Here is a 15,902-nt window from a genome sequence, read left to right as displayed (position 1 = left end):
GATTATAGTGATGTGGAAGAGGGTGGTTTTTAGTATTACAAAGTTTAGACAAAACTGGTGGCAGATTACCAACTGTGAAAACTGTCGCCAGAGAGTAGTTATCAGTAGTTCACAGTCAAGCTGGAAGGGCATATCAAATGGGGCCCTGCAGGGATCAATTCTGGGCCCACTTCTGTTCAATATCTGCATAAAATGATTTTGATAATGGCATAGAAAATACGCTCAAAGTTTGCAGACGATACCAAGCTGGGAGTGTTGCAAGTGCTTTGGAGGATAGGATTAAAATTCAAAATCATCTGGACAAATTGGAGAAATGGTCTGAAGTAAACAGGATGAAATTCAATAAGGACAAATGCAAAGTACTCCATCCACTTAGGAAGGAATAATCAGTTGCACACATACAAAATGGGAAATGACTGCCTAGGAAGTACTGCAGAAAGGGATCTGGGGATCACAGAAAATCACAAACTAAATATGAGTCAACAGTTCTGGGCACCAGATTTCAGGAAAGATGTGGACAAACTGGAGAAAGTCCAGAGAAGGGCAACAAAAATGATTAAAGGTGTAAAAAACGTGGCCTATGAGGGAAGATCGAAAAATTAAGCTTGTTTTAATCTGGAGAAGAGAAGACTGGGACATAACAGTTTTCAAACATATACAAAGTTGTTACAAGGAGGGGAGAGAAAAATTGTTCTCCTTAACATCTGAGGATAGGACAAGAAGCAATGGGCTTAAATGGCAGCAAATGGCAGTTTAGGTTGGACATTAGGAAAAACCATCTCGGCGGGGCTCTGCTAGGAGAATCACAGAATATTAGGGATTCCACTACCTCCCTAGGTAACTCATTCCAGTGCTTCACCACTCTCCTAGTCAAACAGTTTTGCTAATATCCAACCTAGACCCCCCCCCACTGCAACTGGAGACCATTGCTTCTTGTTCTGTCATCTGCCATCACTGAGAACAGCCTAGCTCCATCCTCTTTTGAACCCTGCTCAGGTAGTTAAAGGCTACTATCAAATCCCCCCTCACTCTTCTTTTCTGCAGATTAAATAAGCCCAGTCCTCATAAGTTTTTGTGTAAATGCTAACTATGTTAAACTGTAATATAAATGAAACAAAAAAGTTTACTTAACTACTGTATACAAAGAGGTATAAAACAGTTTCTCTATAATAGTTATAGCCCATGCTTTTATAGACTCATCAATTTGGACCTAAATTAAGAAATAAAAAGTGCATACAGGTTTATATCAGCAGTGCACAATAATTTCTATTAATTTACTGCTGTAATAAGACTCAGGACTGTGTTAATTTGTATAGTCTGAACAATGCTCAGCTGCTAATGAACAAACATAATTACAGTAGAATATACCTATATTTACAAAGATCTTGTGATGGAGAATGGATACATTACTCAATTGTATGTGCAGCCATGGTGCTGATCTTAGGACATTAGAGGGTAGTTAAGCACTGGAATAAATTGCCTAGGGAGGCAGGTTAGACAAACACTTTCAGGGATGGTCTAGATAATACTTAGTCCCACCATGAATACAGGGGACTGGACTAGATGTCCTCCTAAGGTCCTTTCCAGTCCTATGATTCTGTGTGTCCAAGTGGAGAAAGTAAATCTTGACTTTTTCCCTGACCTGAATTCAGTCTAGCATAATGTACTGTAAGTTTGAAAATCTGTTCATGCAAGTACCGAGCACTAAAATTCAGGATATAAAACTGAAAATTCTACATGATCACTTCAGGTCTTTCTTATCTCTAGTATGTGGCAGCTATTGACTACATCATGCTTTGTGTGTCACAGCTTCTGATATGATAAATTATTCATTTATAAGCCTTCATTTACAACACTACTTCAGAAATAATGGCATTATTCTTCACTCCTCAACTAAGTCAAATCTTTTATTATAAGTTAGACTTCGCTGTGGCATCGGAGATGCCTGGCTTCTGACAGCAGGACTACAGTTCTACTGCGAAAGCAATGTAACTCAGATCTAGCTACACATCTTTTGAACATTATCAACAATGCACTGTAAACTGTTACAGCTTCAGTGATTTTTTCTCCATAAAACAGGTATTCGTCTATATTAAGATATTAGCATCTCTTACCATAAAATATATACGCAAATACTACAGAGATATACATATCATGTGTATATTCTCTGTTTAAGTTACAATTGCTGTGTCTGCAAATGAAGTGAAGGATTATTTTATCAGTGCTTGTATTAGTGTATACTACAAGCCATGTGTTAATTAATTTCCATTTACTTCTGTATCAGGCCAGTTAGATGAGTAATAAGTTAGATGGATCTTACTAGGCAAATGTCTTGTAAGGAACAGTAATTATTTTCTCAGAATACATTATAAATTACAAGCTAGAAGACTTATGTTCCCATTTTGCTGTTGCTAGGCTCAAGCTTGATATCTTTATTTAAGAGCCCACAAGTTCTCAGTAGTGGAAATGGGCCAAGCTCATTTGGAAAGTTCACCCCTAAACAGCATGCTATCTGCCCATCAGTTACAATGGTGGGCATTTAAGTACTCACATACCACTAGTATTACTGTGATTAGAATGGGAGTGAGGAAGAGATAGATGGGACTAATAAACTTCCTTTCCCCTGGGATTTTCTATGACTAGAGGCTGCCTCTGATTAGGCGCCAGACAATGTTTTGTCCAGGGTATTAGAAGGAAAGATAATAGAAGCAAACACACTTTTATGACATGTTAAAAGCAGTTGAATCTCTTCTTTAAAAGTATTTGTTTCTAAAAAGTATTTTAGTGTCGTGTTTGGGTTTTTCTAGTTTTGATGGAAGGAAGATGCCTGTTTGGGGCAAAATGTTTTGTAGCAACTCACCACAGTTTTCAGATGAAGACATTGTATATACTTGTATATACTTATGATTAGTTGAACAGATTTAGTATTGTGTGTGTTTTCTCTTCATTTCCCCCCTGAAATGTTCTGGCTTCTTTTTTCCCCAGTGGATGATCTGAATATTGCAGCAAATACTCCAGTGAAGCCCAGAAATTATTTTACAGAAGACTCAATATTCTCTCTCTACGGATTGGGCAGAGGTTTTTTTCTTTTGAACAGTATTTACTACTTGGCTCCAGAGATTTCATGAAGTCAATATTTATCTTTGACATAGAAATGTAGTAAATAATGTTTACTTTGTTTTGCTGTGAAAGCTATTTAGGTTGGGCACAGATTATAAGGAGCCACTATAGAGTAGCTGCATTGGTAGGAAAGAAATCATATATTCCTGACTTGTTGGTACTAGCGTCATGGAACGCCTCAGTTCAGGTAATAGATACACATAACAATACAACCCCCCCTCCCCGACCACCTTGCAAGATCATGGAGTTAACATAAGGAAAAAAGAATTGTCATTATTTTAACTACAGCTCTAAAATTCATTCCAACCACAAATACCGTATTGATGACATATCACTATTATACCATGAGTGTGCTGGAGCCATTGTGAGGCTCTCAGAAATCCCTTGTTAAAATTTTATCACGACACCGAAGAGAAGTTAGGGGAGATTTCTTGCCTTTGGAAGTTCACCCCCTCTTTTGATTCATCTCTGCCACAGAGTACTTGAAGCTCACAAAAAGACTTATAAGAGACTTTGGAATGAACCAAATGGCAGTTCCACCTATTAAAACCTATCCATGAAGAGCAACCTACTATTGGTACACGCTGCCTCATGGAGGAAATCAATCATGCTATTAAAGAACACAATAGCCACTACGCAGTTTCTTCCTCTTTCCTGGTAATAGTAAATAGTAAGCAGCCCAAAACTGTTCTAACAAACAATATGCAGTAAGCATTCAGTGTGGAAACAGTTAGGTTTATGCTACTTCCTATGCCAGTTTAATTTGAATAAAACAGTCTCTGACCCAGCTTTAGAGAAGGGGTTGGAAGGTCAACTAGTGAAACTGTTGTGTGGGAGGATTAGTGCTAATGGGTTACATACACTTCCTCTGTGCAACAATTGTAGGCAACTTCCAAAGGATTGCTAGATAGCTAAATCAAAGCACTCCTGTACCAGATATCTCCTACTCTTTGTGTGCTGCTGCTGATCCATCTACAAAACACATCACGTGTTAGCTGTTTACTTAGAATGGATTGGAAATATGAATATTAGAGAGTCTACAGCACAGTTCAGAAACCTTTCTTTCCCAGTACTCTCCTTCCACTGTGCTTCAAGGTTTTCGCCTTCACACTATGGTAGTTAACCATAAAATGAATACTAATGAGACGACTTTGCATGCAACTCCAAGCAGTTCTTTTAGAGTCATTTCTTTGAATAACTAGCACGAATCCTCATTTTCTCAGGTAAAAGTGGACTGGGTTAATAAAATACATGAGTATTTTGGCAGTACCCTCATGTGGTACAGTGCTTAGACACTATAGAAAAAATCTAAGTTAATTGACTCTCAGAATCTGTATCTCGACTCTGCCACTGACAGTCTATTTGGCTGTGCCAAGAAGTCATGTAACTTCTCTGTGTTTTGATTTTTCCCCCACTGTAAAATGAGCAGAATATCACCTACCTCACAGGGTAGTATTAAGGTCTAATTATTGTTTGTAAAGTGCTTTGAGATTATCAGATAAGAGGAGTGTCATAAGAGCTAAGTTCTAAATTAGCTGTGTAAAACTAATGCTAAAAAGCAAAATTTGTTATTTTCAGTACCAAGTGAACAACATAAAAAATAGCCTTATCATAAATGCACCCCAAAAAACTATTCTGCATCATTGTGATTAAGCTGGCAACTTTATACTTTTATGAAATCTGTAGTCTCCATATGTAGGATAAAATGTATATTGTGTTTGGAGAGCATTCAGCATTCCAATCAAGGGCTATCCTGTGAAATGATATAGAGGAGCTCAGTGAATCTATCCTCGTGCACAAAAAAGTTTTAAGAAAATATTGGTAAAAAGGCAAACCTTATAAATAAATAATACATAGATCAAAGTGGAAAAATACACAAAACTTATGAAGCCTAAATATTTAAATTACTTTAATTTACACTATAGTTAAATCTAACTAGAAACTTGAATTGGTAAATAACAAAATGATACTCCATTTTTAAAAACTATATTCTAATTCTAAACAGAAATCTGAAGACACAATACAAACCCCTGGTACAGTAGACACTCAGTGTACCAAACAACAGCAATACTAAAACTAGTGTTTTCTTCTACTATTTTTCAATACTTTGATTAAAAAAAAATCCTATATAGTTCTCAGCAAAATGCAATTGAGAATAGTTGTTTTCCCTTAAAACAGTATAGAAGTTTAGAGAACAAGTATTGTGTTAAAGTACAGTATGACCTATGAATTATTTAAAAAAAAATAAAGATTAAGCACCTTATCTACTAAAAAGTCATTTTCCTTGGGTTATAATGTTTAATTATACATTTTAGGTTTATCAACCATGTTACAGTATTCCTGCCAATCATCTGGACAGGGGACAATCAAGTACTTATCAAATAATAATAATAATAAATATAACATCATGTATAACATCATAAATAGTGAATAAATGTATGTGTGCAACTGTGCACACCAAATTTAAAATTCTAGTCATGTATGTATGTGTACACTTGTAGTCTTTGCTCCTGCTTCACCCCTCCTACAAAACTTACTTTTGACTATCATTTTGTTCCTGATTCTCTCTTCTTCTATAAATGCCTTACTGCATAGGAGGTAAATTGCGCTATTTATGCCTTGGGTCTAAGTAGGAGGCAATGTAAAACTATATTCCCCCAGAAAGAACTGCAGAGAAATTGTATAATCTCTCCAGGGCTGCTCTGTGCACATAGTGCAAAGGATGATCTGTCTGCCCCTTTAGTATGGAGCAGATTGCTTCAGTTGATGCTCTATCTGTTGTGTGGGCTGATGCAGAATGGAGGCAGGGAGGGCACCCAAAGCCCTGCACCTCCATTTTTAGCATGTTGTTCCCGGGGAGGAGCATGGGCTTCCCGGAGTAAAGGGACTGTACTGTGGGAGACTCTTGCACAGTCATATCAGAGGTTACTTGCAGTCCACTGCATCCGTGTGTGACCAAGCAAGAGTCTCTCATAATTTGGGACTATAGGTGTATGGTATGCAAGTGTCTCATATTCTAGTGCCACCCTCTTTCATAGATTCATAGAAGAGTAGGGTTGGAAGAGACCTCAGGAGGTCATCTAGTCCAAGGCCCTGCTCAAAGCAGAACCACCCCCAACTAAATCATCCCAGCCAGGGCTTTGTCAAGCCGGGCCTTAAAAACCTCAAAGGATGGAGAGTCTACCACCCATTCCAGTGCTTCACCACTCTCCTAGTCAAACAGTTTTTCTAATATCCAACCTAGACCCCACCCCACTGCAATTGGAGACCATTGCTTCTTGTTCTGTCATCTGCCATCACTGAGAACAGCCTAGCTCCATCCTCTTTTGAACCCTGCTCAGGTAGTTGAAGGCTACTATCAAATCCCCCCTCACTCTTCTCTTCTGCAGACTAAATAAGCCCAGTCCTCATAAGTTTTTGTGTAAATGCTAACTATGTTAAATTGTACAATATAAATGAAACAAAAAAGTTTACTTAACTACTGTATACAAAGAGGTATAAAACAGTTTCTCTATAATAGTTATAGCCCATGCTTTTATAGACCCATCAATTTGGACCTAAATTAAGAAATAAAAAGTGCATACAGGTTTATATCAGCAGTGCACAATAATTTCTATTAATTTACTGCTGTAATAAGACTCAGGACTGTGTTAATTTGTATAGTCTGAACAATGCTTAGCTGCTAATAAACAAACATAATTATAGTAGAATATACCTATATTTACAAAGATCTTGTGATGGAGAATGGATACATTACTCAATTGTATGTGCAGCCATGGTGCTGATCTTAGGACGTTAGAGGCGCCTCCATATAATTCTCATATCCCTTTTGTGCTCCAGAGCCCAACTCTCTCTCTCCTCCCTCTCCAGATCCTCCTCAAAGAATATGAATAACCCCCACTGATTTCCAACAGGCAGAAGTTGTGTCCCGGAAGTGCTAGGTGGAAGTAGGAGCTCTACTAGTATAGTGTTTGCCAAGTTGATAATTTTGTTGCAACTCTCATAGTTGGTATTTTACATACAGCCCCCGCTCCTAAAGTCAAATGATTATGTGAGAATCTGAGTTTTCATTTTAAACGAAGTTTCTAGCTTAGATGTTTGTAGCGAAAAGCTTGAGCATGACCTGAGTATAGCTTTCATACTACAAAAGGAATGATTACTCACTCTGTAGTAATGTTTGAGATGTTTTTTCCCTGTGTGTAGTGGACTTCTCAATCACAAGGTCATAAGATGGGATCTGAGGTAGCAGTGAGAAGGAACTGAAACAGCAGCAGTGTGGCAGCCCCCTTTATACCTTTTGTGTGGAGCATGAGTAGAGTGGGGGTGCCTGCATACACTGAATGGACACTACTAAGAAGAATTCTCTAGTCCTAGGTGCATGCAAAACCTGAAGTGCACTACACATTGGGACAAGCACTGGAACAATGTAAATAAGATGCCCCCGTATTTATTATTAGTTCTTAAAAGTTTCACGGTTTTTAAGACAATCTCATGATTTTTGGAGTGCCTGACTCAACACCTGAGGTTGGCAATACTATGTACAAGAGGGTAAGGGATGAGTCTACCCTTGTTGTAAAAGAGCTGCTCCTAATAGCCTCCCTAGGAAGAAGGTGGATTCTTACTATGTCTTAGCACAAGGAAATTGACAAGGTAAAAATCAGAATGAAGACAAGACACTTGTAAATGTTAACCTGTGTTAGCAGCAGTGTTGGATTAAAGAACGTTGGGGACCTGGGCACTATAGAAATTGCCCCTTCCTCCCCCATGACTGGCTCTGTGACTTGGTGCATGTGTCGTAGCATCATTCCAGTTTTTTTCCCCTAGTGGTCAAGGGCCCACTGAGATGGGAGCTGGTGCAAGCGAACCAAGTCGACACTGGTTAGTCTGGGACTGATCAGCAGAACTAGGCTCTGCTTCTAGTCTTTACTTTGATCTACAAGTACATGTTAAAACTACACCACCTTATTTTCACCAGGATTTTACCTCATGTTAGTTGCCATGTTTTAACTCATTTTTTTTCCCCTAGTGAAGACCATCTCTGTCACAGCTGTGCTGAGAGGCACAGGAGTGCCAGGGCCAATTACAGCAGGGCCGAGAGGACAGGCAATCACAAGGATAATAATGCCAGAGAAGCTAACTGTGGAGCTGCAAGTATGTCAGAAGTAGCAGAGCAAGAAAGTTGCAGTGCACAGGACCTGCTCCCCTACACAAAGCCCCTGCATCAACAGCGTTTTCATATGGACTAGGACCATCCATAGCAGTAGCAGCTGTATGTAAATCATTGTACTCTCCAATATTTGTAAAAATGGCAAAGATGTGGTGGTTGCTTCATGTGTATCTAAACAGTTATTCATGTTCTTTTGATGAAATTTTCATCATTCCAATTTCAATCTATAATGTAGTTTTCTTTGTTTATATATACACACAGCGATATCCCAGTTGACTTCATAATAAATTTCTTGTGCTCTTATGATTGCTTTCATTGTGCTGAAACAAAATATAAGACTAAGTTATGAATACAGGTCTTTTTTCCTGTAATTCATTTATACCTTGAAACAAAGGTCTGCAATTCAATTTCTTTTCTGTCTTGACATATTTCCTTTCTGTAGACAGGAAAGCTTGCCTTATCTTTGTCCAATTTCAATAATTCCACAGTGTGTTTGATAAGACTTTATTTTCTATGGTATTATATTAAGATGCAGTTTCATCTACGTGGCTGGTTTTTCCTTTCTGCAGTCATGTGAGTTGAAGAGTTTTTATTTGGTAAGTTCACTACTAAACTCCCCATCCTCAGGTCCTTATGCCTTTCATTCATTTAGCTCTCTCACTATTTCATATAAACCAACACAATCTACATATTATATCCATGAAAAATCATCTCATGTCAAACTGTGATTGTGAATGAACTATCCAACCTTCACACTTCCAATGCATTAACAGTTTTCCATGAATGTTCTAATTTCCAGACCACACAGAGCACAATGTGGGCTAAATGATCCTATTCTGCAGAAAGGGATGGAAATGACGTTATTCCATTGTGTGAACTTTCTGGTTCATTATCAGTTTGGGAAAGGGGTGAATCTTGAGAAGATGACAGCAGATGTGGATGTTGTATGAGTTACAGTGAAACCCCACAGAGTTCAGGGCATCTGGAAGGACGGATATCCCTTGTGTGCCTGTTCCAAAACATGGCAACATGACTCACTCAGGAACTACACTGACAGTGGCTCCCCTCATGTTCCTACATACTACCCTTCACGCTGAGGATAACAGAAGATGCAGAATAATGGCTATTGAGAAAACTGTCAGCCAGGGCTGGTGCAACCATTTAGGCGACCTAGGCGGTAGCCTAGGCCACTAGGATTTGGGGGGCGTCATTTTGTTCGGTAGCGACCGCGGCGGTCAGATCTTCGGCCGGCCCGGTTGCCGTTGGTATTTAAGCGGAGGGAGCTGGGGCAGGGAAGCGCGGGGAGGGCCGCCTGCAGCAAGTAAGGGGGGGGCAGCACGCAGAGCTCACCGCCTCAGCTCACCCCTGCCCTGCCTCCTCCCTGAGCACGCCGTGGCTGCTTCACTTCTCCCGCCTCCCAGGCTTGCAGCACCTAAGCTGATTGGTGCCGCAAGCCTGGGAGGCGGGAGAAGTGAAGCAGCAACGGTGTGCTCGTGTGCAGAGCAAGGGTGAGCTGGGTGAGGGGGGGTGCCTCAGGGTGGGGAGCTGCCACAAGGGGGGCATCTCAGGGCGGAGGTGGGGAGCTGCCGCGGGGGGGTGGGGAGTCGCCAGGTGGAAGTTTCACCTAGGGCGCGAAACATCCTTGCACCAGCTCTGCTGTCAGCATTAACACCCACCGGTGTCCCTAAGTTAATTCCATACTTTTGCCATGGAGCAGCTGTTTTCCACCTACTGCTAGAGGACAGTGATGCATGTTCAGCTCTTCCTCCACACTTCTGCACTTACTAGTCAGACTGGGCTGGAGTTTGTGTACCTAGCAGCAAAGAGGATGACATGTCTCTATCAATAAAACACTTCATCCAACACTGAAATGCAGCCACCTCTAGGCATCTATTTAGCAATCTCAAAGCAGCACTACAGAACACTTAAGGACATGACCTGAAGAAGTGTATCATACCCAACTGAAATTACATGGGGAATTAGCTGTTTGAAATCTAATTACTCAACATGGAATCTGGCCAGGACACTGCAGTTAATACTCTGACTCTCAAGAAAAGTGAGATGGGAATTTTGGTAATCACGAGTGGTTAAGATCTCAGTTTTACATCTCCTCCAAAACACAGCTGTACTTGATAGCATTACTTGGTTACGCTGTTAGGATAGCTTCATGGAATAGTAAAAGACGGTTACTCACCTTTGTAACTGTTGTTCTTCGAGATGTGTTGCTCATATCCATTCCAATTAGGTGTGCGCGCGCCGCGTGCACGTTCGTCGGAGATTTTTACCCTAGCAACACCCAGCGGGTCAGCTGGGCGCCCCGTGGCGTGGCGCTGCTATAGCACCGAATATATACCCCTGCCGACCCGTCCGCTCCTCAGTTCCTTCTTGCTGGCTACTCCGACAGTGGGGAAGGAGGGCAGGTTTTGGAATGGATATGAGCAACACATCTCAAAGAACAACAGTTACAAAGGTGAGTAACCATCTTTTCTTCTTTGAGTGCTTGCTCGTATTCATTCCAATTAGGTGAATCCCAAACCTTACCTAGGCAGTGGGGTCGGAGTGAGAAACTGCAGAATGCAAAACTGCTAAGCCGAAGGCTGCATCGTCTCTGGATTGTTGCACCAGGGCATAATGGGAAGCAAAGGTGTGTACCGAAGACCACGTAGCAGCCCAACGTATCTCCTGAATAGGTAGTCGGGCTAAGACGACAGTCAACGAGGCCTGGGCCCTGGTAGAATGTGTGGTAATATGACTGGGAGAGGTATGTGCTAGATCACAGCAAGTCCGGATGCACGCTGTTACCCAGGACGAAATCCTCTGAGAAGAGACGGGCTGGCCTTTCATCCGGTCCGCCACTGCAACAAAGAGTTGGGGCGTTTTACGGAAGGGTCTCATACGGTCAATATAGAAGGCGAGCACCCTACGGACGTCAAGCGAATGTAACTGCTGTTCCCTACGAGATGTATGCGGTTTGGGGAAGAAGACTGGGAGGAATATGTCCTGGTTGAGGTGAAAGGTCGAGACTACTTTCGGGAGGAACGCTGGATGTCGGCGTAGCTGCACCTTGTCTTTGTGGAACACCGTATACGGTGGGTCCACCATCAGAGCCTGAAGCTCAGAGACTCTCCTAGCCAATGTAATAGCCACAAGGAAAGCTGTTTTCCATGATAAGTATAGGGATGAGCAGGTTGCTAATGGCTCGAACGGGGGGGGACATAAGTCTCGTCAGGACTAAACTGAGGTCCCAGGAAGGGGCGGGGCGACGTACTAGGGGTATAGATGCTCCAGGCCTTTGAGGAACCTCAAGACCATAGGGTGGCAGAAGACGGAGTAAGCTCCTTCTCCAGGGTGGAAAGTAGAAATAGCCAAGTGCACTCGCAAAGATGAGATAGCGAGGCCTTGTTGTTTAATATACCGGAGGTAGTCCAAAATAGTGGGGATGGGAACCTCTGTAGGTGCGACATTTCGCGTTTGGCACCAGCAAGAAAACCGCTTCCACTTGGCTAAGTAAGTAGACCGAGTAGAACGTTTCCTGCTACCCAGGAGTACCTCTTGCACCGGTGCAGAGCAGCATAACTCCGATTGGGTTAACCATGCAGGAGTCACACCGTTAGATGGAGGGATTGCAGGTCTGGGTGGAAAAGCCTGCCGTGGTCCTGCGTTATCAGATCCTGATGAAGGGGCAGGGGGATCGGGTTGGCTATCGAGTGGTCCAGCAACGTGGTATACCAGTGTTGTCAGGGCCATGCAGGGGCGATCAGGATCAGTCGAGCCCTGTCCCTGCAAAGCTTTACAAGAACCCTGTGCACCATCGGAAAGGGTGCAAAGGCGTAAAGCAGGTGGTTCGCCCAAGAGATTAGGAAGGCGTCCGATATTGAGCCCGGGGCGAGACCCTGGAAGGAACAGAACCTCGGACACTTCCTGTTGTTGTGGGAAGCGAAGAGGTCTATGTGAGGAAAGCCCCACTTCTGGAAGATGGAATGTGCAATGTCCGGGCGAAGTGACCACTCGTGGGAGAGAAAGGATCTGCTGAGATGGTCTGCCAGAGTGTTCCGGACCCCTGGGAGGAAAGACGCTACAAGGTCTATGGAGTGGGGTATACAAAACTCCCACAGTTGGATCGCCTCCTGACAAAGGGGGGAAGATCGAGTCCCTCCCTGCTTGTTTATGTAGTGCATGGCTGTTGTGTTGTCCGTGAGTACTAGAACACAACGGCCCTGCAGATGAAGTTGGAACGTCTGGCAGGCGAGGTGAACTGCTCTCAGCTCCCGGACGTTTATGTGCAATGCCAGCTCCTGAGAAGACCAGAGACCTTGCGTGTGACAATGGCCTAGGTGTGCTCCCCAGCTGAGAGATGACGCATCCAACGTTAGGGATACTGAGGGCTATCTCGGTTGGAACGACATTCCTGCACACACCAGGGGAGATGTTAGCCACTAGCTGAGGGAGCCTAAGACGCTCTGAGGAATGGTGACGACCAAGTCTATGGCATCCCTGCCTGGACGGTAAACCGAGGCGAGCCAGGTTTGAAGGGGACGCAGGCGTAATTTGGCGTGCTTGGTTACAAAAGTGCCCGCGACCATGTGACCGAGAAGGCTGAGGCAGGTGCAGGCCGAGGTCGTTGGAAAAGTTCGGAGGCTTTCTATGACCGAGGCTATTGCCTGAAACCGGGGTAGTGGAAGGCAGGCTGTTGCAAGTTTTGAGTCTAGTACGGCCCCAATGAATTCTATTCTTTGAGTGGGCACTAGAGTAGACTTCTCTAGATTGATCATCAGGCCCAACCGCTCGAATAGGTCCATGATGAAGGCAACATGCCTGGTAACTTGGGCTTTGGAGGTCCCGCAAATAAGCCAGTCATCTTGGTAAGGAACGACGTGTATTCACCGACGACGGAGGAAGGCGGCCACTACAGCCATGCACTTTGTAAATACGTGCAGGGCGGTGGAGAGGCCAAACGGAAGGACCGCAAATTTAAAATGTTGATGGTGCACCATAAACCGTAGGTACCGTCTGTGAGGAGGGTAAATGGTGATGTGAAAGTATATGTCCTTCATGTCGAGAGCAGCGAACCAGTCTCCGGGATCCAAGGATGGGATGATGGTCCCCAGGGACACCATGCGGAACTTCAACTTTTTCAGAAAGATGTTGAGACCGCGCAGGTCCAAGATAGGTCGAAGACCTCCTTTCGCCTTGGGGATTAGGAAATATTGGGAGTAAAATCCCTTGCCCTGAACTCCTCTGTCACCTCCTCTATAGCTCCGATAGAGAGGAGCGTACGAACCTCTTGACAGAGGAATTGCTCGTGAGAGGGGTCCCTGAAGACGGATGGGGAAGGAGTGTGGGAGGGAGGGGGTGAAATAAATTGGAGGTGGTATCCAGACTCCACCGTGCGCAGGACCCAACGATCTGAGGTTAATTGGGCCCACACAGGGAGGAAGGAGGAAAGACGGTTGGAAAACTGGAGGGGACCCTGGGAAGGGACTGGTGCTCTGCTCTTGGGCGCACCTTCAAAAGTTCGGTTTTGGTCCCGCTGATGGTTTGGCGGAACCGTTATTCTGGCTCCCTTGGGAACCCGATTGCCGTCTGCGGTTCCCGCGAGCATGCCTCCTGCTAAAATCTTGTCATGGTCTGGGTGGTGGGTAAGGGCGCTGAGGTTGGGTACGGAAGGACCTCCGTTGGGTTTGCGGGGTATGCATCCCGAGGGAATGCATGATGACGCGATTGTCTTTGAGACTCTGGAGTCTAGGGTCCGTTTTCTGAGAGAAAAGGCCCTGTCCATCAAACGGAAGGTCCTGAATAGTGTGTTGCAGTTCAGGAGGTAGACCTGAGACCTGTAACCACGATATTCTCCGCATCGTAATCCCTGAGGCCACAGTTCTGGCCGCCGAGTCAGCAGCGTCGAGGGAGGCTTGCAGGGAAGTCCATGCTACTTTCTTCCCTTCCTCCAGAAGGGCTTGAAATTCCGGGCGGGAGTCCTGTGGGACCAGTTCAGCGAACTTACCCACCGATTGCCAGGTATTATAATTATACCTGCTGAGCAGGGCCTGTTGGTTGGCTACCCGTAGCTGGAGGCCCCCGGCGGAGTAGACTTTACGCCCCAGCAGATCCATCCGTCTAGCCTCCCATGATTTTGGGGCAGGGGCTTGCTGTCCATGGTGCTCTCGCTCATTCTAGGATTGAACGACCAGAGAGCATAGAGGAGGATGGGTATATAAGTATTCGTACCCTTTAGAGGGTACTATGTATTTCCTTTCCACGCCTCTGGCCGTAGGAGGGATAGACGCCGGAGATTGCCAAATGGTGTCCGCTTTGGCTTGGATGGAACGGATGAATGGCAGAGCCACGCGAGTTGGGGCATCTGCTGAGAGTATGTCAATGACTGGATCTTCCACTTCCGGGACCTCCTCCACCTGGATGTTGATATTTAGGGCGACTCGCTGAAGAAGATCCTGGTGGGCTCGGAGGTCGATCGGGGGTGGGCCCGATGACGAAGTGCTGGCTACTGCCTCGTCCAGTGAAGAGGACGACGACAGACCCGGCACGGTTGGCTCATCTAGTAACTCCAGTTCCGGAGGAGCATCAGGGTCTGGGAGCACCTGTGGATCCGGCGCCAGAGCCGACTCATCTGTACCCATTGGAGGAGGGCGGCTAACAGTGGCCTCTGGTGCATGATGTTCCGACGGGACGGAATGAGGTGGAACCATGGGTTCGCCTTGGGCCTGGTGATATGCCCAAGGCGTCCAGAAGGACCACTGAGGCACTTGTTCCGAGCCCTGAGCCTCCTGGAGGACACGGCTCTGCGTTTCTGAGTCCCCATATGCGGCGCTATCCGCGTGTGAAGACTCAGATGGGTGCCATGATCGCCATGGCGGAGCAGAGAGTGCATGAGGAGCCCTGTGAGCATGGTACCGGACGTCGTGCCGTGCCGGAGAGCAGTACCGGGAGTCGTAACGGTGCCGAGAGGTTGACCGGGACCTGCGACCGGTACGGTGCTGGGAGGTTGACCGGGATCATGAGGCTCTATGGTGAGAGCAGCTGCGGCGCGAACGGTGCCGGGACCTGGACCGCCATCTGGAGTACCGGTCTGGAGAGCGGGACCTTGAGCGGTGCCGCGAGTATGACCGGTACCGAGAAGGAGAATGGTACCGGGACTGCGAGCGGCGTCTAGATTGGGATCGGCGACGAGATCGGGAACGCTGTCGAGACCTCAATCTGGAGTGGTGCCTGCCTGCGGCGTCGATGGAAGGTGGCCTGACGAGGGCAGGCTTCCCTGTTGACGCAAAAACCCGCACCAGCGGTGCTGGGGGTTGAGGCAGGGAAGGCTCCGTCAGGGCAATCAGTTCCCTCGCCGTCGAAAAGGTCTCTGGCGTGGTGGGAACGATAAGCTCTACCGAAGCGTGTGCCGGGGAGCTATCCTGCACCGGATTTGACGGCTCTTGCATGGCCGGAATCAACGGTGCCGAACCTGCGGGTGCCGCGGCAGTTGTTGGCGCCGGGCGACTCGGCTTTGGCTGGTGCTCAGACTGCGGTGCAGATATCGGAGCCGCAGGAGCTTTAACCTTTTTGGCACGCGGGGAGAGGGAGCAGTGCCGGGCTGGCTTCTGTGCCGGTGACG

At 45.3% G+C, this 15,902-nt stretch overlaps 1 protein-coding gene across 8 annotated transcripts in view; it reads right to left on the bottom strand.

Moving 5' to 3' along the window:
• The window catches only part of FER (FER tyrosine kinase), a 456,227-nt gene that overhangs the window by 19,957 nt on the left and 420,368 nt on the right, over positions 1 to 15,902 (bottom strand). The window lies entirely within an intron of this gene.

This window comes from Gopherus flavomarginatus, chromosome 3 (genome assembly GCF_025201925.1).
Source record: "Gopherus flavomarginatus isolate rGopFla2 chromosome 3, rGopFla2.mat.asm, whole genome shotgun sequence".
In the NCBI taxonomy this organism is placed as follows: Eukaryota; Metazoa; Chordata; order Testudines; family Testudinidae; genus Gopherus; species Gopherus flavomarginatus.
Note: the sequence above shows the minus strand (reverse complement) of the source record. Positions and strands in the feature narration are given on the sequence as shown.